Source organism: Anser brachyrhynchus (genome assembly GCF_964034855.1).
Source record: "Anser brachyrhynchus genome assembly, chromosome: 1".
Taxonomy (NCBI): domain Eukaryota; kingdom Metazoa; phylum Chordata; class Aves; order Anseriformes; family Anatidae; genus Anser; species Anser brachyrhynchus.
In genome coordinates, this window is record NC_137694.1 from 94,566,446 (window position 1) to 94,594,104 (window position 27,659).

The window sequence follows — 27,659 nt, forward strand, 5'->3', positions numbered from 1 at the left end:
CCACAGAATGCAGCAGTCTCTGCTGCTTCCTCTTCACCAAAGCAAAAAAACACACAAGGTGGAGGCATTTGGGTTATCTGCTCTCAGCATGGGTACAGGGGGCTTGGAGGGGAAGAGCTTGTGGACTCAAGTTTTTCTCTGTCCACCTATGGCAACAGCAAGGTCTTGTGAACTGACCAAGCAGTGATGTTTCCGCAGTACACCCCGTTTTGTTCCAGCAACCTGCAGCCCAGGGATCTCCTGTGCTGGGTCCAGTATTTTGACATTTCTGCCCCAAACAGATTTCTTCTTGAACTGATCCAACCATTTCTGTAACCATGTGAACTGTGGCACCACCTAGGGCTCTAGGAGCGTGCTGTGTGAAGTGCCTCTTACTGCTTCAGTTTTGTCATCAGTGAGTTGCATTCACTGCCCTGATTCTTTGAGACACTGAACAATCACTCCTCATTCACTATTTCTGCACATCTTACAGTAAGCCTGTTACACACCCCCCAGTCACATCAGAGCCCTGGTTTACCTGTAACACCTAATTGTCACCATCTACCTCCCATACCCTTACTTACCAGGAGAAGCACTAGAGGAAAAGGGACTAAATCTGTGCCTGTGACAGCAGGAAGGACACTGTCCATGGAGGGCTCCTGGCTTTGAGTAGCCACCCTTGACACATACACAATTGGTGCACAATATTTCATTCCCATTGGCATCCATGGTCTAAGATCAAGTTCTTAGCTCAGCCAAAATTGCAATGACCTTGGCTACAGCAAAATCAAATAAGGTTTTGTTTACGTGGTATTTTTGAACAAAAAGTTTTGATTAGAGTGCCACTAGCCCTCTTTTTGCACTAGAGACTACGTGTTCGCAGAGGAATGAGAACAGTAAACAGACTGAAGCATATCTCCAACTTTGTTTTGCTGTAGCGAAACCATCATGTATCCCTTGAAATACAGGGTCACCACGAGTAGTTTCTACTGTCAATCATTTTCAGAGACAAGTCAGGAGCTCCCACAACACCAGTGCTCTTCAGCACCTTACTCCTACTGGACAAAGAACAGGAGAAGGGTAGGAGGTATAATAAAACTCCAATGGGTAATACTGAAGAGCAAACGTTATTTCTATGTTTTCAAAGATGGGAATTTGAACCTTCAGAAATCTGTCTACATCTTTCCTACAGCTAAATCAGATTCCTGGGTCGTAGTCTTGTTAGACATGCTTCTAGAAGAAGTTTAAGAGGAGATGGTTTTTCCATCTTCCTACATTTAAGAACCTGTTGTCTACATGGATAGCCAGGAGTCTCCATAACTGCATGTCAGCCTTACACAACTCATCTTCAGTTGTCTGTCCTTACAGAGGACAAATAAAACCTCATGCTACTAGCCAGTGTAAACAAGAAGCATCCTTCAGTGTAATGCGATACAACTTGAAGAGATGGTATGTACAGTAGCATATCAGCCTCCATCTCATCTGCAATGACTTTTTCCTCAACTTGTTCTTCACTTTTACTGTCATTACTTTTTTCCCCCCCCCCCCTTCCCCTTTACCCTCTCAGATCACTAGAGTCACTTTGGGTTCACTTTGAAATGCCTTACAGCTCTGAGTAAACTGGGTGGACTCAGTCATCTTTGACCATGCAAATCAGAGGTAAGCAGAACTAGATGGTGTTAGAGCCAACCAGAGAAGACTATGCTGAACTGATGCCTCTGAATCAAATTTTCTCCTCTGTAAAGATTTATCACTCCTTTCCCCTTACTTAACAGAAGGCACGTAATCTGGAATGGTGTTGAGTTGTGTCTGGCTGAAAATAAAGAAAAGAAAGCTAACATTGTTTTTGTGAAAGTGCTTCTGCCAGCATTTGGACCACAGCCAGCCTATCAAGTGCAAGTTTACAGAGGGTTACAGTGCCTTGCCCAGGCATTTGATGAAAACTGTATAGCCTCAGAACACAAGCTTTTAGGTGTGAATGTTGTATACAGAATTACAATGAGGAGTTGCACTGACTAACAGTGCAGAAAAATGGAATTTCTCAGAATTTTCTTTCCCCATTCTCACCCCTCCAAAACATGGATCTTCGGATGTCCCATTAATATTCTGCTCCTTGAAAAATTACATATGTAAGAAAGATTAATGTTATATATTCACTCTTCTGTAATAGTTATTTTCTCACTTTGGGAGAAAAATCCTGTCTTGAAAATAAAGAGTTCATTCTTTTCTCTAATTCAGTGTTAAAATATATAGGCATCATTATCATTTGAACTACACCTACTAGTGCATGAGGAATTTCCCAAAACCTCTCAGATATAAACGCATTTTTCGCCTCTTGAGGAGTTATAAATAGAAAATAATTCTCTCCTACTACTTCTAGCATAAAAGCTTTCAGGACTGATGTTAGATGGAAAGAACTGCAAACCAGCCACAGACAAAGCATACTGTGGCTAGCAACTGCCTTGGGAGACTAATAATACACGACTTTCCACTTCAGAGTCCCTCAGGTTTGAACCTGCCCTAGGTACAGGACACACTTCAGTGAAACAGAAGTGTTGCAATACATTTAACAAGGAAGAAAAGATAGAAAACAGTTGATCTACACAGAAATAAAAGACACAAAGCCTGAATATCTGGACAGAATTGATGTCAGAATTTAAGTGTTTAATAGACAGAAATCAAGTTTCATTTGGCATTCAAATAATATTCATCTTTGCAAACTAAAGTACCTCCAACAGTAAAGTGCCATATGTGAGCACTTAAGGGAAGCCTAGGTTTAAGGAGTGAGTCAGTAGGGCCAGGTGATAAGGCGGGTAAACTACGCTGGTAAGAATTCCAAGAAATATGGTGTCCTTGTAGCCCAGGCTGATTTAGATTCAGGAGGCAAAGAGGAACACAGTACAGATTATAACAGAAATACACACAGATAACTGCATTTCTGATGCATCAATGAATCAAAGATCACCATTATCAAAGCAATAGGATGTGTTTGAATACACACTGTACAGCAACTGTAAGCAAAGGGGACAATCCTGGGATGAAGATTACCATGCTTCAGAGAGAAGCAAAGTTGTCACACTGTATAGCAGATACTCCAGACCCAAAACTTAAGAGAAACAAGATGACTGAACCACTGCTGTTCATTTGCATAGCCCAGACTCCAATGGGAATCAGAGGCTTCTCCAAATCAAATGTTCTGTGTGGAAAAGGTTTCTCAAAGCAAGGAGTGTGCATAAAGGAGCACCGTCTAGTCCCTCATCTGACTGGAATGCTGGGAGTAAGCCATTTTGTCCTTTGAAGTTTAAAGGGGCTGTTTCTTTGTATACTTGGAGTCCAGAAAAAAAAAAGTATTGTTAGAGAATTATGCCTCCTAGTGATTAAAATTAAATAGCTAGAACTCAAGATGGTTTTCACGTCACATCTAGTTACATACAGTAATTTCAAAAAAAAGAATAGTTACTGTGCTGTATGAGTGAGATTCATCTTTTCAGCATAGGACAGTTTTTCAGAAGTATTGTAGCCCATGGCTATTGGCGTCTACTTAAGTCACCAAATGGAAGTTGTTTGACACTACTGACCTAGATCTCAATGTCAAGAAAGGGTTTACAAGTTAGAACTGAAGTCTATCTAGAGTTTCTAATAGACTGGAGGGATCAATACTGATCAGAGAATGATTTCAGCTCTCAAACGTACACCTAACAACACTGCAATTCAGGTAGCATCTAGCAACTTAAGACAATCTCATTAAGTGTATCACAGAGACGGTACATGTGCTGGAAGAGGCACAATATGCCTATTACATCAGCTGTAAACATAAGCAACAAGTACAATTTTGGGGTTTAAGATTGCTGTGTTTCAATCACTAATGTTCTTTTTCTGCCTAGGTACAGGAGATGAAGTATTCCAAAACCATAAAGCAGGAGAAAATCATTAAGATGATACAAAAAATCTGTGAGGAATAGAATGAGGTTAAGCAATTGCAGAACGTGCAGCTAAAACTCAAGTGCAGTTAAAAACTATTCTAAAATTGTTAGACTCAAAGTCAATATTTTGAGGAAGAATTAAAGAGTCATATTAGAGGTCATGAAAAACATCCTGCTTTACAGTAGGGCTTCTTCCATCAACACCTAGATGCAGCCCAGAAATCTTGTAATATTTAGATGTCTTTCAATTTTGCAAATATAACACAAGACTTTTATTCAAATATTACATGCTGCTAGAGAAGAGAACCAACTGGAAATTTCTCATTTAAAATATACTGTTTGGAAAATGCACGTTCATTGACATATCCGTAGTGTCAGACTTCCATCAGATTTGGGAAATCTAACCAAGCACCTCAACAATTTAGAAATTCAAACAGTGATTTCCACTAGATATTTCAGTTCATCTATTAAAAATGTCCAAGTCAAAACAGACTGGTATGACCCAGTTTTATTTTTCAGTGCAACTCCCTTTACAGCCAACATAATGCTCTGACTCAGGACAGGAAAAATCCCAACTATCCAAAGTTGGGATGGAAGTGAAAGCAATTCCCTACTGTCAGAAAAAGGAACACATTTCCACTGACTGAAATCTATTTCAATTTTCAAGTGTCAATATGTTCCCTGTTGGTATTTTTCGCTTCAAGTGGAATTTGAAATTTCAGGCTTGGACAGGACTAGGTTTCTACAGAAGACAGGAACATACCCAACCAGGGAAAGAGACTGGCATCCCTTTTCTAGAAAGATAATTACAGTAGAAGTTTCCAGGACTGTTAGCAGTTGTGTCTGAGCAAACTTCTATGCCTTCTCTTCCCCCCCGCCCCAACTTTCCTATGTTTATACATTTCTCATCTCCTGACAATTTTATAGTTCTTTTAGTACAGTTCAATTGCAGAAGAATATTAAGCACCATCACAAAGGAGATAAAGTCCTGATACTTCTGGCTCATCTCCCTGGCAAGGCAGAACTGCTCTGAACAACACATTTAAGACAATCATCCTACAGCCTCATCTATGCCTGTGGAAAATGCATGCTAACAAAATATTTTATTTACATGCTGGGGTTGCTGGGGTACAGCCGGAGTTTTACATGCAGTGAGTAGAAGCACTAAGAACAGCTGAACCTATTCTGGACTCTTGTCACACTCTGACCTCCCCTCCCTTACTAATCATTATAATCATGACTTCTATCAGATCTTACCAACTGGAAGGCAATAGCCCAAAATCTCCAGTGAGCTTTGCCTTTGGTTGTGAAGGAAGGAATATAAAAGTACAGCTAATACAAAAGCAAAAATGGCCTAAAAGAAAAGATGCACATTCTCATTCCTCAAAGCAAATCCCTACAGATTTGCAGGTCTCACGGAGCTTCAAGCAAAACTGAAGTGCAGCCCTTTTTTCCCTTGCAGCACCACACCCTCCACCAGATAGCAAGGACGATTGGTTCTACACGTGGCATTAGCAAGTTTGCCAGATATGACTACAAGTAACTGGAGAATCATTTGCATTAGTGATCTAAGCACCAACATAGCTCAGCTTTTCAGAACCAGGTGATATCAGCAGGGTGGCAGGAAGGAATATAAAAAGCATAACAGGAGCTAGAAACAGAAACTGACACAAGAGATGAAGAGAATGACCTACTGGGGTTCTCTAGTTACTCATCTCTGCAGAGCTGATCTTTACTGATTTAAAAAATAAACCTCAAACCAGTCAGCTAACCTTCAGCAGCTTGTTCCCAGAAAATACTCTAAAAAGAGCTATCTAAAGGGAAAACAAATGAGATGTACACAGACAGTGCAATCAGTTTATCCTTGTTGCACAGAAGGAGAGTTACAATACCTCAGATTCATTCCTTAAAAATGAAAATCTTTTCATAAGCATTCTTGAAGATAGACCCTAGTCTGTGTCTTCACCAAAATATACCTTAAGTTGTGTTCTCCTTGCTGCCTCAACATTGGTTGCTCAAGACTCTGTTGCTTAACAGAAAACTTGCCCTGTACATTGCAGGTAGGGTTATTGCCAATCTCTCCTTACAAGAAAAAAGCTGAATAAGAGCAGAAGTCTATACACATGAAAGTATAAATCCTATTTCCTCATTAAAACCCGTATTAGACAGAAATTATCACCTTAAAAAGTTCTGTCACCATAAGGAAGTCTCAGCGTAAGTAATTTCATACTTAAAACAGATTCTGATCTCCAGTTATTACTTTTTTTTTTAATTCAACAGCCAACCAACTACTTTTCTTACTGGTGTTCATCCGCCACTAGAAAGCATGCAGATGAGCCAGCAGGTTGCTGTTTGGCAGCTATGATACCATAAGGAAACTACCATATATAAAAATTATCTTTATATAAAGATAAATATTTTCTGGCTCTTCTGTGGATTTCAAGAGCATTTTCTAAATAAGATAAGGATTTTCATTTTGTACAGATGGAAAAAAAACAGACATGAATTGAAAGCCTAGGCGTGGAGTCAACAGTAGCATTGGGCACAAGAATATTTGACCTTTAATTCCTAGATACTGAATCTATGCTGCCTTGGTTTTGCTGAAATTAAATACTTTGTGGCAAAATAAGGAAATATATATTATTTTCATTCAGTTTTTCAGCTTCTGTGTACAAGGGTAAAAACAGATAACTCATGCTTAAGTGGGATGCAGGAAGACTTTTCAGACTGAGCAAACAGATCCACTTTTATCAAAAAATATTCTTACTGAAAGTAATGATAGCACATGAACTAGTGAAGCTTCATTGGGCATGTTACAATTCTGTTCTTTTCTTCTACACACCAAATAAATTGCTCCTTGATCTTCTTAAGCTCTTCCACTGAGCCTTTCCCATTCCCTGACCTTTGGGCAAATTGTCCACAACACCAACACATCAGAAGACGAAAAACCCATTTTAACCAAAAAGAAAGCAGCTTTCAAGCACAACTGCAGAGATACAACACAGGATAACTATCTTCCTCTGAACTCTGATTGACCTGGTATTTTAACCCTCTCTGCATAAGGAAAGCCAAAGACTTAAGAGTTTTATGCCTAGTTTCAGCCCTTTGGTGGAACCTCTACAAGAAGCTATGCTTGGCAGACAGAACCATTTCTCAGCAGCACCATTCAAGTAACAAAACCTATAGCTGAAGGCCATTTTGGTAAGCAGTGTTTCAAGTGTGTGATGTTAGGTGCTCATTTCTTAAAATTAACCAACACTGGCAGTTCTCCCAAATCTTGAATGCATGAATTGCAACCCTCAGCTCAGTACCAGAGCTGCTTTCCATGAAGCCTGCTTCGGTGGTTTTAGCAAGTTGAAGACCATCATATGGTAGACGCGCTGTCCTGCTTTAGCTGCCTGCTCTGCGCTTTCAAGGTTGCTCTAACAGACTGTATGAGAAAAATAGGGGCTGCTGAGAAGCAACAGTTAACTGATGTCAAGACCAAAGGATTTTATTTTCAACTTTGTCTTGCCCTTCCTGGTTTAGATTTTGGCCTAGAACAAGCCTGAATTTCTACCATTTGGTAGAAAAATTTCTACCATTTGGTAGAAAAGCAGAAAGCTTGCTTCCAAAAGGAGTGATGGGTATTAGCTAGCTGTGACTCAGGTAAGCCCCAGACAACAAGTTTAATAGCTACACCATCTATTCAAGAACATGAGGCGGCATGATCAGTCTTGGTCTTACCAAATACTGAAGACTTGTCATTTGTTGTCCCCCTCTGGAGCAGCTCAACATTTTTTTTCCCCCTACACTAAAGTCAGAGGCATCAAACTCTAGACTACTCCCAATGTCCTCCACTATTCTTTACTTTCTTCTTTATGAGAAAGATTACTTAGCATGTCTTTAAAGGTGCATTCTTCATCTCCAGAAATAAGATAATTCAGTCAGACTTGGTCAATATTCCCTCAAAACTCACAAAACAGTTTGTCAAAGGTTATGTTACCTCTAGCTTATTTTCCTTGTGAAATAGGGAATAGATATAGAATAAACTGTATGGTTTTTAATATCTCACCACAATGAGATACACACAATAGACACAGAATCTGTGTATAGTTATAGCTACTCCTACATATCTAGTAACTGAAGTCTTATTCTTTGTAAGATGAGCAAATACACACCCAGAGACATTTTCCCCCTCATCTTCCACTTGGCTGTAGATGGTGCATGATAAAATGAGAATTCAGTAACCTCTACATAGCCCTGCTACTCTATGAGCATGGCTTGTAAATTCTTTCACTACAAAGAAAAGGACTGTTTGTCTATTTAAGTTAAAACCCAAGAAAGCACAAAGAACCAGACTTTAACACAAATCAACACTTTGCTCTTGAAATGCTGTATAAAAAGTTTAAACAACTTTGCAAAAAAAGTATCTAGCAATTTCTCCCACTGTTTTGAACTAATGCCTGCCAAAAGGTTTTTAAGACATTACTCAGATTTGCTCATACTTGAGCAAATACTTGTTCTAAGAACATACAAGTTTGAAGCTACAAGTTTGAAGCAAGTATTTATTCAGGTTTGACAGTATTGTCACCACTTTGACACAAACTGCAAAATGAAATCAGAGGCATCCTTATTTCAGTTGCAAAGAAAAAACAAACGGCAGCGTCCCCTCCCATGAAGTCCCCTTTGCTGAAAAAAGCACTTCTGAAATGCTAGAGAACATGAATAGGAGAGTGGCTGTTGGGCTTTTGCTTACAGCTCCAAGCTCCTCTCAGCCAGCTCCTCGACTCTGCAGTGTTGGGCTGCCAGTGCTCATTCAGCCCACATTCTTGCTTCCTGCTCCTTCCTGGATCTGCTTCTATGGCATGTTCTCATTTCCCATCTGGATCCACTCAAGCCAATATTCATGAAAACCTTTGTTTGGGAATGATGGCAAGCTTGCAGTTTATGATGTAGACACCATTTTTCTGCCTTACATTTGTCCATGGCAGGTAAACATTACACTCTGTTTTAAGCAAAAGGTTAAACTTCACCAACAATAACAAAGTTACTTAGACTTAACTGCACACAAATTAATCTAAAGAAAAAGCCTTTTACCACATCCTGCCTTTGATTTAAGTAATGTTGTTTCTGTATTGTGTATTTATAATACTGTTGATACCAGATGAATGAATCCTTGCCACTCAGATTTTCTCCATAATTAATACTCCTAATGGAAGATTGAATGAATAAAGAATAAAGCACCTTGATGGAAAGATGCTTACATTTTTAAATAATGCGTACCATATATGTAAATGTTAACCTCTGATGTAGCCAGAAAATAAAGTGCTTCAGAACACCGCTGAGCAAATTAGTACACATCTACTGAATTTAGTGCAGCATGAACCCACTCTCTGGCTAGCTTTAACTTTTTGAATACAAGAGCCCTTGCAGCAGTACTTCAGACAGCAAAGAAAACAGTCACTTCAGGGAAGAGTATGAACCGAGTTGGCTTATTTAGTTCGTGCAACTCTAAAAATGCAACAGCTATCTGAAACTAACAAAAGGTAGAGGTTTCTACATTGATTAGAAACTTCCTCCTCATCTGTCAATGTTCAGCATTGTCACCAGCAATAAGAGAAGTTCATGTTGTCCCACGTTGTTCTCTGTGCAGAGAGGTGTGCTCTCACCTCTTTTTAAACACAATAACTGATAAGTGCTCCAGCCTTGACGTTCTGCAACCTGATCACAGGTTAATCGAAATACTAAGCAGTAACCCCAGAATATGCTCCAGCATCTGCCACTACATTTCAAAATGGAAATTCCTCTGCTGTCCTCATGAGAGCATTATTCCACTATATTGGTTTGTTTGTTTAATCTGTTCTTTTATTCTCCAACTAGTTTTGAGGTTGAAGAATGGTCTCTGGAATTACTCCCCTAGGGACAATGGCTGACCCTCGCAATCTGACAACCATCTGCTGAAATTAAATTTCAGAAAAAAATGCCCATGCAATCCTGACTGCCAAAAAACCACACTGAATATAAGCGATTCAAACCAAACTGAAATATTGAGCAAGGAGCCATTGCATCACCTTGCTTTATAGCAAGGACTTCGCTACACAACAACAAAACTGCAATAAAATTCTGATTTCTAATGTGGGAAACATAAAACAAAGCAATATTATTCCCAGATTTTCATTCTAAAATGAAACACCATGCCGTTTCTGCTATCATTTCATTTAAAATGGATGTCATTAGAATCAGTCAAGTCCTGACCACCGTAACTGCACCCAAGGGAACTGCAGAGGATCATTGAGGGAAGTAGCAAGACAGAAGGTCGAACCAGCACCACATTACTCTCCCTTGACATCTGATGGAGTCATGACAGCAGTTTGGATGCTAGATGGCATGAATATTCATCTGTATGATTTTAAAATTACATCATGACATTGGAATGATACTTCTCATGTACCCTTGTTGTACCTTGGTGACACTGTAGTGAAGATGCAATGTCAAAACACTGACTTTCAAATGAGTGTCACCTGCTTTTCTTTTATTACCACCACTTTTTTTGTTGTTGTTGGAAAAAAACAATAAGCAGCAGCAGACTTGGATAGTGAAGTATATTAGCAAATTTATTAAGGAAATCCAAAGAACGCTACTAACCCCCAATATTTTCCTAAAGAAACTGTGGCCTTGCAGTATACAGCTCCATTAACAAACCCCCCAGTTTCTATAAAGAACATTTACATCAAAGTTTCTTTCCTCTGGAGGAATCACATTCCAGTTCTTCCAAAGAAAGAACAAAAGTAGTATCTGCCCTGAAGTTGTAAGAGAAGAGAAAACACCCTCACAGGCCAGTTGAGCCAGCAGGGACCTGAGCTATTGTTGCAAACACTCTCAGAAACTGTTTGGCCTGGATTTTTTCCTTGAATAATAAACAGCAAATAAATTAAAATTAAGACTAAACAGAATGCCAAGTGTCTAGCGAGACTGGGCACTTCCATTCTGTATGGATGTCTAGGTTTCAGTACTGCACAGGGACTGCTTTCAACAAGAGTTCAGAACTTTCTCTGAAAAAAAAACCAGCAACTACTCAGGCTGTGGACAGAGATCTCAGACTATCTTGTCCTCTTGCTCCAAAGAAAGAAGGAGCATAGGAAAAAACACCCTCAATCAGGCACCACTAGTTCCAGTTTCTGACAATAGAGAAGTATCAAAGAGTTACACTAATATAATGAACCAAATATTTGGTAGGAAATTTTAGTTACGTACAGTTATAAATGGAAGGCAAAGACCATCTGTAATACTGCAATACTTCAGGTTCAATGCCAATTAAAAGTACCACATAAGAATGTGCTCTGAAGCAAAAGATATTTAATGTTCCATGAAAGAGTTCAGAAGTTTTGTTGAGTGTCCTTCCTGCCTACACGTTTCTCTTCCTCTTGCATTTTAGATTATTTCCCTCTCCTTGAAAAACCCTTTCCCCTTGTTCTCTACGCTCTGATGCCCCACTTTTACGTTCACTACCTCCCACAGTTCCTTCCCCAGGCCTATTGCTACAACCCCGGATGGGCCAGGCCATGCTGAGCTCCTCAAGCCACGAGCCCACACCATGCTGACACTATTGCCTTTTACTGTCACCCCGTCTCCTCTGCAGCCCACCCCTCGGGCAGTTCTTCTCTAGCCCCCAGCCTCTTCAGAGCCATGGCAGAAGGGACCCGCAGGCATCGCCTCAGCAGAGCGGGGAGAACCAGAGCAGGCCGCCCAGGGGCACGGCAGTCAGGTTTGGAGCATCTCCAACTACAGCAGCTCCCCGCTCTCTGGGCAGCCTGTTCCAGTGACCACCCTCACGGCAAAAATATGTTCTCTTAACTTTCAGGGGCTACTTTGTACACATGGATTTGCCCCTAGGTTACCATGAACTGGCTCCCACTGCCTTCCCTCCCTCCAGCGGGGGGTGTAGCGGCTCGGGGACAGTCCCCTCAGCCTCTCCCCGTCCGACGGGCTCCAGCCTGGGGCCGTTCCTGCTCGCCCAGCCCAGCCGCGTCTCCCCACAGGGCAGAGCTGAGGCCAAGAGAAGCCCGGCGCTGAGCTCTGCCCCATGCACCCAGCTCCGTGACCAAAACAGATTTGGCCCGTACGGGGATCGAACCCGCGACCTTGGCGTTATTAGCACCACGCTCTAACCAACTGAGCTAACCGGCCACGCTACTGTCACGTCGTGCCGGAAGTGCCCTGTCAGCGCCAATGGCAGCGCGTCCCTCCCGCCCTGCCCCCGGCCTGGGTGCCCCCCCGAGCCTAACGCCCACGGAGCAGCCCCCGTGGGGCGAGCACCGCTGGTTGCAGGCTGCGAACCCCGCGGGGCCGCCCGCACTGCCCCCACAGCCACACACCCAGCCCTGCACAACAGCTGGGGCAAGGACAAGCACGCAGCCTGTCCCCAGGGCGAGGGCAGCAGGGCCACCACCCAAGGCCCTGACGGTTCCTTCCTCCTCAGAGGCTTTCTAGGCACCTGGATCAAGCCCTGAGCAGCCCCCTGGTCTGCCCTCACCGCAGATGGTGCTCAGAGCAGGAGGTTTGGGAGAGATGTCTCTGCCAGGGCCCCAGAGTTGCCCTACAGACCTAGCAAAGCTCAGGGCAGGCTTCAATGGAACAGAGCAGACTCATGGTCGGGCCTCTGATGAGGGAGGAAAGCTTCTCGGGGCCTGGGCAGAGTTGACCAGCATCTGCCAAAATTCATCCAGCAGTAGACTGGAGTGAAACCACCTGGAAGCAAAGAGCTTCCCTGGGAGGACAAAGTGGCACAGGAAAGAGTCACAATTCCATTTTATCCTCCCCCCCCCCCCCCACATTTTAAAACAGAAACCTTTGACTTTGTTAATTTTCCTGGCCTGCCCTATAATAAAAACAGTTTTTGAAGTGTTTGGTCTTCCCAGCAAATCTCATTACAGAGAAAAAGACCAAGTTAACCTACAACCTGCACCACAGCTCTGGACAAAACAATGGCTGAGAATAACAGGAATGACAGCACTCTTTTCTAGCTCATACATATCCTTGTGGTCAGCTCCTACACACACATTTCCTTTGCCTCACTTGCACACCACCAGTTCACAGCCTTTCAGTATTTAAAGGGGGCTTATAAAAGGGATGGAGAAGGACTCTTTACTCAGGTAGATAATATGACAAGGGGGGGTGGTCTTAAACTAAAAGAGGATAGATTTAGATTAGACATTAGGAGAAAATTCTTCAATGTAAGGGTGGTGAGGCACTGTCATGGGTTGCCTGGAGAAGCTGTGAATGCCCCATCCCTGGCGGCGTTCAAGGCCAGGCTGGATGGGGCCTTGGCCAACCTCATCTAGGGGGTGGCATCCCTGCTTATGGCAGGGTGGTTGGAGTTAGATGATCTTTAAGGTCCCTTCCAACCCAAGCCATCCTATGATTCACCAGTTAGCCTGTCTGCTACCAATGCTTCCTTCAAGTTCCCCCAGCTTCATTTTTGCCCTGCCTTATGATGCTGTCCTGTGTCCCTAGGAGCAAAATGAAAGCATATCCATTCCATCTCGGCTGTTCCAGCCCTCACATCTCTGCCTCCCAATCCTGCCATCTTCCTCCTCAGCACCATCAGTTCATACTTAGTTGCTTCTTCATGTGTATGGAAAAGCATCTTCTATGTCTGCATCCTTCTCCAACTGCAGCTATATTTGGTTTTTGCAACACCATTGTCTCATTACCACACCTGAGCACCAGCCCTTCATGTTTTGCATGCTGCTGCTCCTTGCCTAATTGAATCTCCTGTTTAAACCATTATCTCTCATCCAACTTGTATAACTTGTCAGCCCTCCAGGAGGACAGCAGTTCATTTTATGAAACAAAAATAAATTAAGAGGGGTCCAGATTACAGGACATAGGCAGCAGTAGTCAAACAAGATGTTGCTGTCCAAGACAGACCTTCAGAGACTCCCATGGAGTATATGCCATCACTTTCATTCTTCAGGGTATTGTTTTATCAGCCCAGTAAACTCTCCTGCAGGCTGCCTGGGGCTTTCAGACAAGCAGATGAGGGAACATGTGGGGAGCTGGGGAGGGAGAGACTTCAAACTCTCATTTCTTTACCCTTCCTATCCCACCTCCATGAAGCAGCAGCCAGGCAACTGCCAGGAAGCATGTACTTTCTGGTATCTTGAAAGCTACCTATATTTTCTGGAACATGTCGCTTTGTGTTAGGCTAAACTAATTCAAACATTCAACAGCAAGGCCACGTGGAATCTAAATACCAAAGTGAAAAATGAAAGGGCGGAAAGGAAAGATACTTCCAAACAAGCTGCAGCATGGGGCTGTGTATGGATCCTGGTCATTCTCCCAACTGATAGCCAGAAGAAGAGTGGCAGATACCAGAATAGCAGGCCTTCATTTGTGTGCATCTGGCACACAGATCTTCAATCTGCTTTTCAATAAGAAACACTCACCTAATCTTTTTGGTCAGTTGCTATGCAGAGAGCAAGGGAGAGGGGGCAAGGGGATATTAATCATCTCTCCAGCTTTTCTGTCCAGAATATCACCAGAAATAGCTCAAAGTAATATATTGTGTTCTAATTCACAACTGCTCATCGTTAGTTCATAATCAAATCTAGTCCAATCTTCCACACTAATACAGAACAACCGTATGCCCTTCGGATCTATTCTTTCCACTCCCTAGATAGGCTAAGCATGCCTTCTTCCTCAGAGTTCCATCAGTCACATTCCATATGCCAACCACCATCACTCTGAAACCCTCTTCCACACAGAAATAACTTTTTTTTTTATTCCAGAGTCTCATTTGGGCTCTGCTTTGCAGCTTTCCCCATGCAAGCAACAGATTGTGATTAGACAGTGACAGATAACTTAGCAGTCAATGAGATCAATGCTGTCTCCAAGAAAACAAGGCTTTCTAATTGAACAGTAAATGTTGGTTTCTCTACAGTGAGTGGGATCCACTCCCTTAAGCAAAAAAAAAAGGCTATACATAGCCAATATCTGTAACATGATGGAATTTACAGGTTGTACATGCAAAGTGCTTACAAGTGTCTTTCAACACCACTGATGTTAGTGAATTACATTCACAAGTGGTTTAGTTGGCAGAAACCAATCTCCAAGGGTTTTGCTAATTCAGAGCTTCAGCTAGACATCTCAACAACTTGAGACTTTAATGGCACATTTAAGGAGACCTTCCATAATATTCCCTTCCCCTCCTAACCTTACTATAAGAAGAGTATTTCTGAAGACTGAAGAGTTTACTTTTAAACAGAGGACAGACAGCAGGCAAAGCTGAAGAAGGAACAAGGTTCAGCTGCCTGAGCTCAGATCTTGTCTCCAGTTTCCCATTACCTCCCTCCCACAAATTGCCTAGCATCCCCCTCCACCCTGCACCAGTTCCCCTGACCTCTCTCTCTTGCTTCTCCCACCTCCCCCCAAAAAAATCAAGAGCCATATTACCAACACCTGCAGCAAGCAGCATGCTCCACTGAGCACAGGGCCTGCTTGGCGCCCTTGGCTGTTCCCACCACAACCTTCACTTATGCCTCAGTACATTGTCTACAGGCAAAAACTACTTTTCCTCAGACCTAGCTTTGTTCAGGATTGCAAAGATAGTCCTGCTTCTTTGCCAATCAAATCATTCCTTCTCCTTTTTGATGGCAATAGATTGCCAAGTGGTGCAATCTCTCAGTGCGGAGCGCCAATTCTCTGCAGCCTTCCCACACCCCATGCTCCAAACCAACCACGTGCTGTGACAGGACCTGCCATTGTGAGTTCTGGCTGCGCACAGAAACAAAGCCACCTTCCAGAGGAGACAAGACATTTAGGCAGGAAGTAGAACATGGCGTGCTCAAGGGTTTCTCTCCTCAGCCCCTTCCTGAGGGCCTGCACTTGCAGGACACATTAAGGTCTTACTTCATGTAGACCATTAAGTCACCTAATAAGGTGATCTTCAGTCACTGCTCACTACTCAGTCCCAAATGGATCCGAACCAGCAATTTAACAGCAAAGCATAGCTTTGGGCATTCCGCACCCATCTCCTGTTTGTTCCTAAACTTTTATCAGTCCAGGATTGACAACTGTGGAAAAAAATTGTTAGCTGCCTGAATAGAAGGGTACATGGAACTAACGCTATCAGCCTGAGTACTACCAAGGGATTTGTTAAGCTTGCCAATGAAATCTCACTCAAAACTACTAATGCAAGCTATTTGCATATGTCCGTGCATCAAACAAAATGGAACAGAGACACAAAGTTACATTTAATAAGATTGTTATTGCCTAAAGTAAATGTTTGGAAGTCATTACATGTGTATTGAAGTGGTGCATAAATGTGCATCCCGCATTTACAGCATTTTAATAATAGCTACTGTGAGTTTTTAAAACAGTCAGGAGGACCGCTGTTGTTTAGCTATTTTCAGTGTTTTGAACTACAAACCTGCATGTTCAAGAACTGGAATGAGAAATGGGACATAATACTCAGTGCAACCAACAACAGCACAATTCACTTCACAGCTTCTTTGTGATAGCCAGCAACAACTGGGACAATCCCAGGGTCCCGCGAAGAGGAAAAACCCTTCCATTCAGCGATCCAAAAGTGAGAATCCAACTGTGGATGGTTCCCAGCCAAGCAGAAGTTTGCATTTAAATCTTGATGACGTTGTAGTGCCCAGGCACTTCTACTGTAGTAGAAGATAAAACGTGAAGATACTTTGCTAGCTTGCCTACCATACTTCCAGGATCTAGTCTGTTCCCTGGGAAAGTATTTTGAGATGCTCTGCAACTCTCAGCCTCAAGCTAACTCCAGGCATCAGTCTGTCATTTAACATGCCACATTAAGTCTACAGGTAGCATTACAGGGATCACCACTGAGTTGCATAAATACCATTTCATTATTAGCACCAAAATTGTTGGCAGATTTTCCATTTTTAAGTACGGAATATTTTATTCCTGCTATGGAGGAATACAATGGATTAGTTGACATTAGCTTCACAGCAAGTTCAAGTGATGCTCTTTCACACAGAAACTTCATGCAATTTCTCCCTATTTTTACTCAAAAAAAGTATATTTAACCCAGGCCAAACAAAATTCATCCCTTAACATTTTGAGAGTGAGTTTGAAGACTATTTAAGTGTTGCCCCAGAGTGGTTTGAAACCTCATTCTAGAAGTTGTTTTATAAAGCTGGTTTCCTGATAGCTTTCAAAAAATTAAACTTGTAAACAGGCAAAGTACCATGTGATTTTACTAAAATCTGCTTGCAGATGAGCATTTCTGTTTTGTTTAATCAAAAAGTGCAGAGGAGCCCTACAACATTCTATTCTCTTGGAAGTTGCTCAATGCAGTTTTCAAACTTGACTACTCAAGGTGAATATATTTCACAAGGTGTATCATTCCAATTAGAATCAAATCTCATGAAATATTTTAACTAAATACAGTCATTTTCCCTCCCTAAAAGGAAATCAGAATAACTTTTAGTCAAGTTTCTATTATTTCCTTCCTTCTTCTTGAGTCACAAACACCCAAATACAGAGCTTCCACAGAAAATTACAGTAAAAAGAAAATTATATTACATTAGAGCAAAAACCACCTTCAGCTCAGTGAAGGTTTACAGAGCACTTTTTTCTCCCAATATGCCAGGCACTCCATGCCCTTAACATACGTTGTATTATTAAATGTTTTCAGTAGGGTTTGCAATATTTTCCTGTGGAAAAACTGATTTGTGATCAAGCAGATGTCAATTAGACTTTGTTTAAAGCCACTGCCATTAGGATCATTCTTGTCAGACCTGTTAAACCTACAGTTTCTGGCACTCCTATTTCTTCAGTCCATGTAGGCAGCCCTCTCTTTGCTTGGTTCTGTAACATACCCAGTGTCATTAAGGTTCCATTTGAAAAAAATTAAAGATGACTATAATTTATATGTGATTAAATTGCACCAATTATTTCTTGAAGCCACAAGCATATAATTTCCTATAAGCACTGAAATAAAATCAATATCCCAAGTTCATAAATTATTTATGACTCCGACAGACTGCTGTTTGTTAATGCAACAGAAGGACACCTTTCTGGACCTGGACAAGAATTTCAGCTTTCATTCATATAAATAAGAACGCACACTCAAACGCACTAACGCCAGCCCAAAGAACAGAAGTTCCCTCAAATTTCTATGTCTATGGTTGCTGAAGACAGCTATCACCAAATAAGAAACACTGGCATACAAAATGAATGTTACTAAAATACTGCAAGTTCTTGCCATAGTTGACATTTGAATCTTCTGGAGAGTTTCTTACAAGGTTTAGAATGTTCCACACGAGACCTAAAATTAGATGTAGTGCTTATGAAACTAAGTTTCTGAATGCTAGAAACAGCTTACCTGCTACTTTCATGTGTTTCAAGAGAACTGCCATAATATTTTTATACTTCTTAGTATTCATATCATGCTCTAGCCATGAAAGATGTAGCAGTACACAGTTTATCCTCAGATATTTTTTAAACGTAGAATCCGTTCTCTACATGTTCTCCACTTACTTCACAACATGTACATCATTGTCATTGTTGAGTACAAATATGGCTTTCTTACCTTCAAATATATTAGCAATTAATTTTTGCAACAACCATATACAAACCTCCTATTTTCATTTACACAGAGGAATAGATTAAGTATTCAGAGAATCAAAGATTCAACCAAGGGAAAGTGCTGTCACTCCACAGTTCATGTCCTGATACAGGTCTGTCAAACAATTACATCTCTTCAAAGAAGCATTTGAGTCACGTTAGGAAAGAAACAACACCACCTGTTATCCCCAAAAACACAGGGGTCTCATTACCAGAAGAGCAGTACCTGGGCATGAAAACACAACCAGATCAAGTTCCAGCAGGGTCAGCTCCCTTTTCTATCCTCCTGACATAGATAAATTGAACAACACAGTTTATTCTGTATGTACCTTTGTGACAACCTTGAAAAAAGAGTGCCTGTCTAATCTGAGTAGATAGGGAAGTTGCCGTGTCACTTCTCAAATAAAAGAAGGTTTGGTCCAATGTTATTAGGTCAAACGTTAATTTATCCTGTGAAAGCCTACCCTGACCAGAGTCAACAGCAATTTTTGACCGCACAGAGCTGCACCTAGCTCTCTGGTTGGTTTCAGAGTTAGAAACTAGCATTCCCAGAGGGGACATAATGCTTTAAGTTAGTTATTTGAAATACTGTTCCTTGCAGCCTGAGAAATTATTTCTTTACCCTATGTGCACCTGTGCATGTATACACCATTTCATCCAGTCCGTCAACTGGGAACACAAGCTGTAGAATGATGATGTGTACTGTATTTTGCATGTCTACATGTTGCCCAAAGCTATTTGGATCTAGCCAAAAATTATACATCTCCTCAGAGAGCTTTCACTTGCCTTTCAAAAAAGAACAAACACACACAGCAAACAAGTCTTCCTTATTATGGACAGTTCCTTCTCCATATACCACACAATTCTCCAGTCAGCTAAAAGGGGACCTTAACACATTTTTTTAACCTATGATCAAATATTAAGAATTCCTAACATAAGGAACTTTTTTTTTTTACCTGAAAAACATATCTATAGCTACACATTATCTATGAATTCAATCTTGCTCACAATTCCAAGTCTTCTATATTTCGATAATTTTGACAAAGGACTAAATGACAGTCATTCATTTCTTACAAGTATTAGGAAAAGCAGTATTTAGATAAGGGATATCTTGGTAGAAGGAAGGCCCAAAAAAACAAGATTTCTTCATAAGGCAGAGAAAGGGAAGGAAAGGATTCCCATGTTTCACTCGTTACAGAACAACTCATTGCATATCAAATCATACAGATCTGATAAATTGAAAAAATAAAAATTAATCCAGTTTCCTAGATGCTCTCTTCCATAACAGCAAGGTCCAAAATCTGGCCAAATAGGTTAATTTTGTGAAGGGTACTTTGCTGATAAGTGAAGACAAAACTAGTATCATCCACTTTTAAAACATCTTTGATACATGGAAGAAAAGGGTGTAACTACCACAAGCTCATAGCAGCCTCATCTTTTCTTGGGCTAGCTCTTCACTTGCTTGACAATGGGAACAGAGCTCTCAGTCACGACCAAGGAATTCAGAAGCATGACTTTCAGTGCCCTCCATGCTACCAAGTCACTTTGGTACAAACAGTTCATGTTCAGAGCAACACAGCACAGCAAGACAGGAGCTCGGACCTGCTGTTACCGATGAGATGGTTGTTACCATGTTGGAGCAGTCTGTTCTCAGGGCATGGTTTTAACAGATATCAGCATTATCAAACCAGGAATCTCTTTGATTCATGCACACCAAGAAGTATGAGGCAACACAGCACAGCTAGAGTGCGGGCTGAAAGCTTAGTAAGGATTTCTGTACAAAGCTGGACCCTGTTGGACAGGATCAATTCAAACAGAGGAAAGGAAAAAGAGCAAAAAGCCTTTTAGGCAACACTCGAAGGAGGATGACCTTCTAGAACCCTGCTGATTACTTACATGATTTCTTGCCAAGTAACAAGGGCCACATTGCTCTCCAGCCTCAGCAGCCAGCATTATAGATCTCTGCACATTGGTACACTTACTTCCAGCCCCAGGCTCAACTTCAGTTGTTGAATATGGTGACAAACTATAAAGCATGGGACTGAGACACATACAAAGTTTTATTTGTTATGTTTTAAGAAAAGCAATCAGTATTAAAGATATTTGTTTTTAATTTCATTTTGAAGCTCTAGAAAATTTAGTCTCCTTTTGTTAATAATCCTTACCTCTACCACCAGCCTAGAGCTGAATACAAGTTAAAATCCCTTAAGTTAAAGCCTCTTAACTACACCCTGATCCAGAAAGCTACATCAGCACAAGTGTAAAGCAAAGAATGATACAAAAAAATAATTATATGAATCAAGTTCCAAACAATGAAATCCTCTCCAAAGGTTTAGCATCATTTTTGGGGTTTATTTCATACAATGGCTTGGGTTGGAAGGGACCTCAAGAGATCATCTACTTCTAACCCCCCACCATAGGCAGGGATTTCTGCCTTCCCCATCCTCCAAGGCATTTGATTCAGACTGCCCCCAAGGCAGATTTAGACTGAGCACATCTCGACATGGTTAGGGTTTTATAAAAATAATCAAAGCATGAAATAAGCTATTTTCCTTGACCTCTATCCTGAACTGATTTCCAAGAACGATTAATACCCTTGCCAATGACCAAGTTTCTCTATATTCTTGTTCTCAAAATTTGTTTTCCCCAGAAAGACAGACCCACTCCAGGAGCAAGAGGCTGCCACCTGCTATCCTGTATTCTCTTTAACTTGGTCTTTCACATGCCAAGAGGTAACCTGTTCATTGAGATTGACCAGATAAATTACCAGACACTGTAGGTGAATGTCCACCAAGTACAGAATCAAGGCAGAGTCTGAAGTTTTAAAATACTTGATGTTTTAGTATGGTTTGTTTGGGGAAAAAAATGAAAGCCTGCCACCAGAAGCTCACATCTTGATGTATACATCTTTTTCTAACTGCAGTATTGCTGTAAAATTGGAGTGCACAAGGCTTAGCACTCTTTACCCTCAGAGATGTGAGTACAGGAAGGAGATTCCACATGCAAGTGTCATTCCCAATAAGAGCACCCAAGGGATCCTTTGCACAAGGTATTTTCCTGTTATAAATCCAGCTGCCAGTTCTGTGCGTCCTACCATCTCCTTTACTGCCAGCGAGCAGAATACTGATGCTGCCCTGCTACACCAGTGGATTTGTGGATTTTTTTTTCCTCTTACATCCATTGTCCTCTGGGTATCCTGCTCACTCCCACTAATATTAGAGAATCCTAGTAGAAAGGACAGGAAGAGAGAATAAACTAGTAAAATTAGAAACCAACTGAATTTAAAGCAGAAGACAGGTGTGAGCTGGGTACCTGCTGGTTTCTTCCTCCAGCAGAAATTAATGATATGCAATATCAAACAAGGATAAGAGAAAAATAACCCCCTTTCCTCCAAATAATAACACAACAATAGGTAACCTCTTGCTTTATTCTGCAGGACTGTTATTTGGAAGTATTTCTCTTTTAAAAGAAGATTTGAAAGTGATTTGAAGGAGAGAGGTAATAGAAGGGATTTTAAGCCTTCACAGTACTTAGAAGCATCCTGCAGGGACAGCACTAAAGTTTATTTTGGAAGTGTTTACCCCCCTATTGCCTACATTCTTGCAAAATTCTGTCTTCAAAGCTGATTTTTATTACAAAAACAAAACAAGCCAGCTTATTAACGAGAATTCATTCACTACAATTCAGACAGTGATTTACTATTCATATATGCACCAGACATCCTGGGTAGTGTCTGGAAGCCCCAGATCCTATGAATTTTAACAGAACCCCAAACAATTTTTTGTAGTCATAATTATTTGCTTGCTCAGAGTATTTTAGTTACCCAGCTGGAATTGCAGAGACAAAGGGGGAGAACAACATTTAAACAATACCACACAGCTTGGATGACCACACAAATGTCACGAAGAGCTATTGTGCACTAGACCTTCCTCTAAATAGTAAGGACTTAAATCAAACCCATCAAAATAAAATGCCCTAAAGAATGGTTATCAGTGTAGTACACTCCAGAATGCACAACAAATGCCTAAAGACCTTATGCAAATCAACCAAAGTGCGATGCTCACCTTAGTGCTCACAAACAATATAAACACATGCATGTATCCAGGCCCATTAAAAAAACATTACAGAAGCATCAGTAAAACAGAACAAGAACACTTTTAGAGCAGACCTCCTATAGGATTTAACAGACTTATCCTACACTCACACTGGCAAATACTACAGCTCAGAGTGGGTATACCTGTGGGCCAAGCAGCGGGTTTTGAGTGCAGCGTTCACTCTATACCCACTGCTGGAGCTTTACTATATGCTAGGTCTACTGTAGTCCTACAAAGTGAGCAACCATTCACCTTTGAAGTGCTTCAGGTGCATCTCTGGCACCTTTTTGCATAGTTTCATCTTGCAGGATTATGGTTCACTCATTCCAAACTGATTCTCCAACATGGACAATTAGGAGACGCCTCCGGAAGTGCCATACTTATCCAATCTAAGACACTACAGTAAATAGTCATACACATTTTGTTACCTGACATTTAGTCAAAACTTACTCCCACACCACCAGATTTACCTCAGACTTCATAACCACAGGGAGGGAAGTCAGGACTGAAGTAACCACCTCCAATGGCACAGTTGAAGCATTAACAAGAAAAATGGAGTCAGTTGGGACTTAAGTAACCACCTCCAATGATACAGTTGAAGCATTAATAAGAAAAATGGAATCAAAGATAATACAATAAGAGCATAAGGCTAGGTTGCAGGGGATCTACCACCAGTTTCCTGTGTGACCTGATTAAGTAATTTACCTTCCTAGTGTCTCATCCCCATCTGCAAGGACACGAGAATAAGTACTGGAAGACTGGGAGCTACTCAGATATTAACATGAATCACACAGCTACAGAGGGATAGCACTTAAGATTAAGAGTGTTGGATTTAAAAGCAGAGAGGTCAACTGCATAATTTCCATCTAAACTCACAGTGGAAACACCTTGCTCCCAGAGGTTTATGGCCACAAAACCTGAAGTTAAGCTTCTCTCTTCGGGCATCCATCTCATTCTTTCTCTGCTTTTCTCTATTTAAAGATTCCGGTTCTGCCTAGAAAACCATCAAAATAAGAAACATTCCCACCCCCCACTTAAGCGTAAGAACTTCAGATAAAATCTCTAAAAGGCATGGGTCATAATGAGTGGTGCCTGAACACTCTCAAAAGCACATTATATTGAACAAGTAGGAGTGGCAACTTTTAAAGGCTAGCGTTATCACAGCAAGATTTGAGTTAAAAACAGAACAAAAAAGACAAGACATTCTGACATTTGCAGGAAGCAAAGGGTACAGCAGAAAAAAACAAAGAATTGAAATTCTAAGATCTACTAACAACAGGAGATGCAGATAAAAAATCACAATCTCAAGTGAAGTGAGAAGTGCAAATGATTCCTCTCCGGGAATCCAATGATTGATCATAGGCATATTAATCTACTATTTTACTTATAATTCAGTCCGATATTTGATTTAAAACAGAAAAACAGGCATCTTGGAAAAAGTGAGGTATGCGAACATAACAGACACAGATAATTTTGTGAAGAAAAAATTCAAGGCAGAGGTACAACAGGCTTGATTTAATTGCAGAGGGAAAAGAGTGACCACTTCCTGGCAGAGAACTTGGATGCACTTGTGAAAGAACCTGTGTTTAAAATAATCATATGCATCATGAGAAGAGCAACAGCTGCACAGCAGTGACTTGACATGCAAATTTCTGCCTTTATTCAATCCGCATATGCACATGCTGATAATAGATATAAGCAGAGGGGATTGTCAAAAATTGCTCCAGAGTTCAACTAATGATCATTGTGAAAATTAATTTTAATATATTCGTCTTGCATCATCACAAGCGAAAGGAATATAGTTGCTGGCTTTGAAAACAACACTTCAAAGAATTGTTGCATTCAATCAACAAAATACTAGAATTTTCATTGCTATTTTAGCCTTTTGAATAGAAATAGGCTCAAGTATACTGAACTGATCATAATCTGACATAAAAGGCGTTAGCTGGAAAGATTTCTGGAGAACTGTAATATGCACTAACCTGCAAAACACACACCTAGTTTTAATATTTCATTATGAAGAGAGAAATCCAGCTAACCTGTCTCCCCCACTAAAGCAAAGGGGAGTTTGGTTGGATGTGGCACCTACTGCATTAGCCACACACTTGCTTACCAGCTTTTAGCACTTAGAACTGACCACACCAACAGCAGAGGGCATTCACCTATTCCTGGATGGATTTGTTCTGGTTGTTCACTGCTGGGTCTATTTTTACTTATGTGGTTACTAAACAAGAGCTTTGTGTTCAGGGCAATATACAAAACGTGAATCATTCAAGTGAGATATGTAGCAGACCTACCTTATATGCATCATGGTAAAGCTGTTGAGAACGATCTCTGCATACAAAGTAACAGACATTCTCTGAAGGTATTAACTGCACTCATTAGGTATGCCCCCAGTAAAAACATCTGAGAATCTCCAACATCTCCCCATTCTGATCCTGCCTTTTTTTTTTGTGCCACCCACCTTTGCTCCCCTAAATCTTCTAAAGGCCTCAGGATCATAACTCCTAATGAGACTTTTAAGACTTTTTTCAACTTAAGTTTTTTTCCCCAAAAGTATCCTTATCCTGAAGTTCCCTTATCCTAAAGTTCCAGTAGATCCTAACCATAATATTCTGTGCCCAGAGATTCTCAAATCATCTCCTAGGGAATGTGATCATAAACACCTAAAGAGAAAAAATAAGAACAGTCATAACCAACTCACCCATGTAGTGGATTGAAAAAGAATGCAAGATAACATGAAAGTCTTAAAGAAAAAAAACCTTTAAGCTCCAAAAAGCTTTCCTTACATTAACCACAGGAATTACAAAGACTTGTCACTCTGAATGATAATCAGAAGAAATATTAAAGAAAAATAGTACAATTTAAGAAAATACAAAAGCAGATGCCTCCATGCAAAAAAATCCATTAAAAATGAGTACCACAAAATATATCTGAAGGAAAAATCCCAGACTTTTTAAAAATTATCAACAAGTATATATACAATTGTTATTTACAGTTTTTCCAACTAGTGTCAGGACTAACGTGGAAGTATGGGACACACATGCCTAGGATGGTCTAAGAGTAACTGCCTCTCACAGTACAGGCAACTGCAAAACTACCAATAGCTACTGTCATCAGCATTAAGCATGCTGGCCACAGGGGAAAAGAAGGAACCTGAACCCCTTCCCTACCAGAAAAAGATGTGGCAACAAAACATTTACCCTACGTGAAGACGGACCCAAACAGTCTGAGCCAGGAATTCCAGGCCCATCTTTTAAGTCAAACCTTAAGCAACTCTTTCCAAAAAAAAAAAACACAGGAGGAAGACAGCTGAAGAAAAAAGGGGAAAAAAATCACACTGCAACATGAAGACCTTGGCAAACAAAAGCAAAGGAGGAGATGAAATGAACTGCAAAATCCGCATTATACTACCTACAGTAAAATCACCTCTAACAAGTCAAAGCCACAATGTTGGCATTCTATTAAATTGTGTCTCAGTGGACTAGACACACAACTGGGAATAAATTAAAGTAGGATTATACACATCTACAAAGCCATAGAAATCCTAACACATACACAGCTTGTATAGCCAACCACTTTTCCATTCCAAAGTCAGTTTGCACCTGGCTACCAGAGGTTGCTCGAATGACTGCAGAATGGAAAAGATCATTGCCAAGAAAACAGCTACCACTCCTTCAACTTTTCTGACTTAACCCATCTCTTTCACAGCATCTCCAATTCCCATAAAGATGAACAGCAGCATTTATGAATTTGTTCCTCAAATAAAAGCCAGAGGCCACTACTACCAGAACAGTATTGGAGAAACATCTCTAATCAGTTGCCTTAACAAGACCCGATTTTCCTCAAGATCTTTCAATTTATTTGTGGAAAAAAACTCAACCATAGAATATCCTGAGTTGGAAGGGACCCACAAGGATCATCGAGTCCAACTCCTGGCACCACACAGGTCTACCCAAAAATTCATTCCATATGACCAAGTGCACAGTCCAAACACTTCTTAAACTCCAACAGGCTTGGTGCCGTGACTACGTCCCTGGGGAGCCTGTTCCAGTGTGCTACCTCCCTCTCAGTGAAGAACCTTTTCCTGATATCCAGCCTGAATCTCCCCTGTTGCAACTTAACTCCATTTCCTCAGGTCCTATTGCTGATCACCAGAGAGAATAGATCAGCACCTGCCCCTCTGCTCCCCCTTGTGAGGAATGTGTAGGCCATGATGAAGTCCCCCCTCAGCCTCCTCTTCTCCAGGCTGAACAGGCCAAGAGACCTCAGCCACTCCTCATACATCTTCACCTCTAGGCCCCTCACCATCTGTGTAGCCCTCCTCTGCACACTCCAATAGTTTCATGTCCTTTTTGTACCGTAGTGCCCAGAACTGCACACAGTGCTCGAGGTGAGGCCGCACCAGCTCAGAGCAGAGCGGGACAATCCCTTCCCTCGACCGACTAGTGATGCCGTGCTTGATGCACCCCAGGGTACGGTTGGCCCTCCTGGCTGCCAGGGCGCACTGCTGGCTCATATTCAGCTTGCTATCAACCACGACCCCCAGATCCCTCTCTGCTGGGCTACTGTCTTGTATCTCATCCCCCAGTCTGTACGTATAGCCAGGGTTGCCCCATCCCAGGTGCAGGACCCAGCACCTGCTCTTGTTAAACTTCTTGCAGATGGTGATCGCCCAGATCTCCAGTTTGTCTAGATCTCTCTGCAAGGCCTTTCCACCTTCAACAGAGTCAACAATTCCTCCCAGTTTTGTATCATCAGCAAAACTTACTCAAAACACTATCTAGTCCTACTTCCAAATCATTTATGAAAACATTGAAAAGAACTGGCCCTAAAATGGAGCCCTGGGGGACCCCACTGGTGACCAGCTGCCAGCCTGATGTAACCCCATTTACCATAACCCTTTGAGCCCTGCCCATCAGCCCATTGTTCACCCATTGTGCGATGTTTTTATGTAGCTGTATGCTGGACATGTGTGTTCTCCAGATCTATGGAATCATTTCCATGAATTACCATTTACTTGTACATTCTGCCTGAATAGATAGTTGCTCTTATTCTGTGTTGGTAATTTCAT

At 41.3% G+C, this 27,659-nt stretch overlaps 1 protein-coding gene across 30 annotated transcripts in view; it reads right to left on the reverse strand.

Annotated features, from left to right (window-relative positions):
- LOC308188017 (uncharacterized protein) overlaps positions 1 to 27,659 on the reverse strand; it is a 625,739-nt gene that overhangs the window by 585,107 nt on the left and 12,973 nt on the right. Inside the window, exons 3-4 of one of the 30 annotated variants that reach the window (XR_013945070.1) lie at positions 17,663 to 17,732; positions 16,541 to 16,555 (exon numbers count right to left, since the gene is read on the reverse strand). The exons of 26 other annotated variants lie outside the window; for them this stretch is intronic. The gene's annotated coding sequence lies outside the window, so the exon portion shown is untranslated. Of the gene's footprint in view, positions 1 to 12,117; positions 16,559 to 17,662; positions 17,733 to 20,499; positions 20,518 to 27,659 lie in introns of those variants that run through there. 3 more of the 30 variants (XR_013945098.1, XR_013945071.1, XR_013945072.1) reach the window with 3 other exon arrangements.